Source organism: Mytilus edulis, chromosome 4 (assembly GCF_963676685.1).
Source record: "Mytilus edulis chromosome 4, xbMytEdul2.2, whole genome shotgun sequence".
NCBI lineage: Eukaryota > Metazoa > Mollusca > Bivalvia > Mytilida > Mytilidae > Mytilus > Mytilus edulis.
In genome coordinates this window covers 80,071,716-80,078,360 of record NC_092347.1, presented here as the reverse complement: position 1 = coordinate 80,078,360, position 6,645 = coordinate 80,071,716, and the positions used below count along the sequence as shown (strand labels likewise).

At 33.4% G+C, this 6,645-nt stretch overlaps 1 long non-coding RNA gene across 2 annotated transcripts; it reads right to left on the bottom strand.

Annotated features, from left to right (window-relative positions):
- Positions 1–3,235: 3,235 nt before the first annotated feature.
- Positions 3,236–6,012, bottom strand: LOC139520664 (uncharacterized). Of its 2 annotated transcripts, none has more exons than XR_011663936.1 (3): positions 5,914–6,012; positions 4,991–5,118; positions 3,236–4,412 (listed from the first exon to the last, which is right to left on the bottom strand). It is a non-coding gene; the product is annotated as an uncharacterized lncRNA (long non-coding RNA). The 2 variants fall into 2 exon arrangements; XR_011663935.1 differs by having other exon boundaries at positions 3,236–4,409.
- Between the last annotated feature and the right edge of the window lie 633 nt (positions 6,013–6,645).

The following is a 6,645-nucleotide window of genomic DNA, read 5'->3' as shown; positions in this document are numbered from 1 at the left end:
CATTCAAATGGATTCATCATAAAACATAAATAATGCTACTGCGAGATTTTGAGAGCGACTATATTAACACTACACCCAGATTTACGGCCATCTTCATGAATTGACCGTATGATACGACGTGTCGGTGTCTCAACTCATCAAATACATGTTTTTGAATCATTCAAGCGAATCTGTAGATCGCCGAATAATCGTCTGATATGGTTATGTTATCAACTGGGTGCATTCGCTATTGTGTCATTGTGACAGAGTACCAATGGCTGTGTCTAGTGTTTCAAATTTCATGAAGCAGAAACCGCAAATATACGTTGAAATTCCAACAGATGCACGAAGAAGATACTCAATAATAAGAATTTCAATAATGTGTCACTTTAAAAGTATGATAAGGAATCTATTATTGGTACTCCTTCCAAACATTAATATTGAAAAAAATATTACCAGCGCATTGATTCGTGATAATTTGTATAACGTCGAGATTATGATTTCAGTTTGACTACCTCATGTCAAGATAAGAGTCATGTTACATCTTACATAAATGATATTAGTTATCCGAAATATAAAACGTTTGTTCCTGATTTTTATTATTTTTATTATGTAGTACCCTTTTAAACTTGTTATATATGTATAAATAAGAGACATACATGATACTTTTTTCTTTAACAAAATATAAACAGTGCAAATGTCATTGCACTGTCATTCCGAAGTCATCTTTTTCCATAACAGTACACCCTACTTTCATTCAATGTGTTGATCAATGGCTTAACCACTGTTGAAATTGAAGGATCTTTTTAACAGTCTTGCTGTAGGATAATCTTTTTGGTTCGTTCATATACTAGGTTCTGCTATACAAGGATAGCACATGGACTTCACTTTGCCATATTTGTTAATGACTCTACCTATGTGTCATATTTTCTTATCGACATGCTGTTTACATCACCACGTTCATAGACGAGATTTAATCCTATAACACTGACCCAGATTGTATCGCCTTTCTGCAAGTTAAGATTTACACTAGCTGTCACAGACCTCTGCATGTGTGCTGGAAGAACTTCAGGGATACACCGGTTTCCATTCCTGTCTCTGCTATTCAAAATACACACAGATACAGCGAATGAATCTTTATTTCGTCTGTTATCCAAATTCAACATTACATCGATTGAATAGGATGCAGGTTGAAGCACGCAAATCTTTGTGCCATTTTCTTCTAATATAACGAAAGTTGCTTCGATTGGTCTCCATGGAACTTTCCCAAAATGAGTTTCAACACTATATAAATCAAAGTTGACCTTCAGATTGAAAAACGTCGATTCCCGTTTTGACACATGACTTGCACCATTTTTGTTGCAAATGAAGTAACATATTAGTCCAGTTATAACTAGTTGTAAAATATAAGGAGAATTTTTTTTTAATTGTTTGGATATTTTCTGTTTCATCGTAGATTGTAAATTTTTGTCCGTCTCCTTTTCAGAATCGTCGATCAAACTTCTCTCTTCTGGGTGTATAGGAGACGCGTTTTGGTATGTATCAACAATCATATGTACCTCTGAACTTATTCTAGTTAAATTGGTGTTAGTGCTTGTGTGAGTTCCACTTGGGACAATTTCATCACGCGATATGGGTTCTCTGTGGGATTCTTCCGATAATTGTATAGAGTTTGTGAACAAAGTATTTTGTTTATTGCTGTGTTTTCAGTCTTGAAAAAAAAAAATAATCAAATTTTAGTACATGTTTTGAATTAATTTGTAATGGAATTAATACAAACAAACAAAATCTGTGTTTCACCCCTGTACAGAATAAGTCACAGGAGATGCACCAAACTTGGCATCATGATCTAATTGTAGATTTTAAAATAAGATATCAATCAAGTTTATCATACTTAAAAGTAAATGCTTTACACACCTTAACTATATAATATAATATATGAAGTACAATTTAGCCTGGCCTGACTTTGCATTGAAATGCAAGGTATGCCAAATTAATTTCACAAATTTTATATATAAATAAACAAAATTTAAAAAGAATAATCGAAATTTCCAAACCCTTAAAGTTTTGTTAATTCAAGTCCTAGTCATTCGAATTTTGTTCCTTCCCACAAAATGACAAAGAAGTTAGGTGGCATCCAATAGTAAGCAACTTTTTATCAAAAAAAATACATAGCACCATTTTACATTGAGCATCTACGTAACGTTCGAAATGTTCTGTGTCCATGTGATTTGCTAGATGAGAGAAAGAATACGTCTCGGGCATAACAAGGCGACGGCAATTATTCCCATAACCGTTCTCTATTAGAGGCGATGAAAGTTCTTGTAAAAATTAGATGTTTGGTTTAATGTGCAGGATAAAAAAAAATAATAATTGATACATTTTGTTCTGTAAACAAGACATGTGTCTATTTCTAGGGAAAAGGAAATCGATTACCTCCCCTCCCCCTCCAAAAAGGCAATAGTAGTATATCACAGTTCAGTAGTTATCAATCGATTTAAAACTAAATTAAATCCGGGTCATAAATCAAAACCGAGGGAAACACATCAACTTTAGGAGAAAAACAACGGAACAGCAGAAACACTGCTACAAAAACAAACAAGACACGTCAAACAATCTAGTTGATAACAATTGCCATTCTCCTGACTTGGTACAAGACGTTTTAAGAAATAAATGGTTGGCTGAACCTGGTTGTATGACCAATTAAATCTCCCGCTTATATGGACAGAATACAGTACAAATACATGCAAGAACACTCAGGACAGAGAAATTCACAAATGAACAACATAATCTTAGTCCACTTCAATGTGAAAACTGCAGAATAACAACGAACACATAATGTAAATTTACGACAGTACATGAGTACAGCACAAAAAAATCATGAATGGACATAAATCATAATTATATTAAGACATGCAAGAGATGCGGATTTGCTGGTTCAAAACTATTGAAAACATGCAGAAGAAACTACGATGCAAATACTACTTATTCACTATTCAATATACTACTTTTTTAAGATTCTCGCTACATTTTAGTAGTACATATTTTCACTCAAACTTATATGTTTAAAGAAACAACGCAAAGTTAAATGTCAATTTTCTATAAAATCATTGAAATATGTCCCCATTTACTACTTTTTACATCTTACCAGATTTGGCTGTTCTTTTAACCATGCTAACGGTTTGATCAGTAAATGGTGTAGTATGTCCATTTTGGATATGAGTAGAAATGTCGTTTTCATCCATAATCTACACATATCCTCAGTGATTGATATAATCTTGCATCCAGTTCATGTTAAGTTATGGGCATAGAAAACTCTAGAGGAAAGAACCGAATACAAGATAATATCTTAACGTTTCAGAAACCAAAATGTGGACTACCATGCAGAATGCAATGCAGAAGAGCTCACTGGATATAGTGCACAGTTGATTTTCAGTTATAAAACTGCTCTGGAGCTCATAAAATGAAGCATTATAATCAACATTATTGTCATCCGAGATATATAATATTATTTTTACCGTTGTAATGAAAAAGCAAACACAAACATGCCAATACACTTGCCCTAATTGACCTTTCCCTTGAAAATCGATAAAGCGAAGGATTGTTTTGTCAACATGATCCCATGGTAATGCTCATGTTTTTCTAATGTTGTCTCGTGCTCATCAACCCAAAATGCATACATGTAAAACCAATATTGAAATATAAATATAAAAACATATCCACATTTTGGTACTTATGGGTGGGAGAGGGGGGAACTTATCAAGAACCTCATCAACCCAAACAGGCAATATGCATATGTATTGCCTGACCAAACATAGCCCTTAAACCAACCACCACTTGGATATTGAAAGAATGAGGATGTATCACATGTACTTCCGCCAAAGATATCAACCAATGAGGTTATACACATATCCTCAGTGATTGATATAATCTTGCATCCAGTTCATGTTAAGTTATGGGCATAGAAAACTCTATAGTCCATACAGCATATTTGCAGGCCAATCTCAAAATAAACCACTAGCAAGGCTTTCCCTTAAGGAATAGTATTCCCAATACTCAAAACAAATTCAAACACTTTTATTAAATATTATTCCTTTTAAAATTACTTTAAAACACTTCTAAACATTTAAAGATGCATGTAAACAGTTCTTTATAAATCGTTCATAATTCAATAAATTCTCATGAATTTGACCACATACGGACTTTTAAAAGTTGAGGTAAGGCAATGAACTCATATCAAAATGAACATTGTCATTATTCTAATAACAGCTTCAGCATGTGGAAAGCTTGTAAGCAAAGGGACTTAACCTCCAAGTGTAAACTATGCTGGCTTGTGATGTCTTTTTCTTTACTGTTGTTGAATCAAACACCTTCTTTACTTCATAATCAGGAACATTGACAATTGTATTTCCACTCGATTCTTCACATGTCTACTGAAAATATATTAACCAATAACAAATTGTGTATTTGTACTAAAGACAGCATTAGTCACACTTTGAAAAGGAAAAATCCCTTTGCCTACAATCCACGTGGAAAACCACTAGGGAATCAGTGTCCCTCGAACTGTAGACAAAGAAATTTAAATTAAAAAATTTAACCATACATAAAATTTAAGTACACATTTGTACTAGTATACAAAATCATTCAACATTATATTTATTTATTAATTTAGATAAAACAAAACAAAACAAAAATATTGCAACCTTTATTTAATCTCCCATGACAAAAAGATTTTTGTGACATATTTCAACACATCAATGAAATTAATTACACATCCAATAGAAAACATCATGAAATTACGGAAAAATTATTAGCATTACTTTTAAATAGGTTCATTTGAACATAAAGCTGTTTCCATCACAGATTTTGTTTTAGTACCGTGCCATATTGGCATCTTCTGTCTTTCTCTACACAGACATACATAATTTAGTGTAGTATCAATATTTTCCCCATTCATTATTTTCCTATTTTCAGAAATCAAAACATTACTTCAATTGCAATTTGTTCTCACCATATTCTGATTAGAAAAAATCCTTTCCTTTTAAAAAGGTTGTTCGAACTCATTGACATGAATCATCGTGCAATGTCATATTACTTCTCCTTCATTCGTCACCCTGTCAAAGCTGTAGGTAACACCATCTGAAAACAAAAACATATATATTCTATTCAATTCTATGTACAACCAAACAGACCGCTGAACGCGGACCTCGACGAAGACACCTTATAATTCAATACACATCACTCCGATAAAAAACATGAATATCAGTGACATGTCACACTAAATTATTCCACTTTCTCAATAATTCTATTCTTTTCTAACAAAGTCTTTAAATAGCATTTCTATCAGTATGTACGATGTAAAAATAAATGAAAAGTCCACAACACAGTCAAAAGTAACAAAAGAAACTATTTACCCTATAAACAATTTATTATTCTCCTTTCAACTACAATTTCCCAAAATGGCCAGAGCCCCCACTTCCACGTATATTTTATATAGCGATAGCACTTTGCCCTGCGTTTAACCGGCGCACGGCATAACAAATATCTGACCACCTGGGTTGATAATAACTACCTAAGGTCTAAATCCCAAAACATTTTGCCACCAAGGTCAAACATTACCATCTAGTCCCATCAAGAAGCCGCCAAGGCGAATATAAATGACCACCAAGGTCTTGACGCCCCCAAGGCTAGTATTTTTAATTCATTGTTGCCATCAAGGCAAATGTAAAAAATCATAAAAATGACCACCTAGGTCTATTGCCACCAAGGCATATAAAAATGACCACCTAGGTCTATTGCCACCAAGGCATATATAAATGACCACCTAGGTCTTTTGCCACCAAGGCATATATAAATGACCACCAAGGTCTTAAAGCCACCAAGGCTATATTGCCACCAAGGCAAATGTAAGTAAAAGTTAAAGAATATAGTTACTTTGCCGACAACACGTGGAGCACGACCTTCCCACAGCTTGGATATTGAAAGAATGAGGATGTATCACATGTACTTCCGCCAAAGATATCAACCAATGAGGTTATGAAACAATCCTCTTTAACTGTGCCCTAAACCATACACTTGTATCATTTTTATATGTTCAAAAACAAAGGTAGTTCTAGTACAAATAGAAATAATTTATTTTTAAATGTGTAACGAATGTGAAAAAACCAGTCAAAATATAAATATACCTTTGTTCTATATATATATATATCTATTTTTAGCACTATGTTTGTTTATATGATTTAAACGTCTACATTTGCATTCCCCTTACCTCTTAGTCGAGGGGAAACTAATCTTATTTTGCATCAACTAATAATAAATTCTAAGGGACATAGTTAATTATAACTAAAATATCACACTATTGAGATGAATTGTTTTCCGGTCCACTTTCAACAACATTTAATTGTTATCTACTTTGAGACTATAGAGTTCGCTAAATTAGGTTGCTATTAACTAATTACTCGACCATCAGCACGTGTTGAAATAGAATTCATTTTCCCCTGGAGTACCAATAAAAGCGGTTTCGGGGTTCTTATTAGTCAGATAAACCGTGTGATGCGTTTACAGATTCGTCTCTCAACAACTTCCTGTTTGCCGAAATATTTGGGCGAGGTTTCATCAGTGAGCAGTAGCTCACACTTTCACTTGTTTTTTCTTTATTTTATCAAA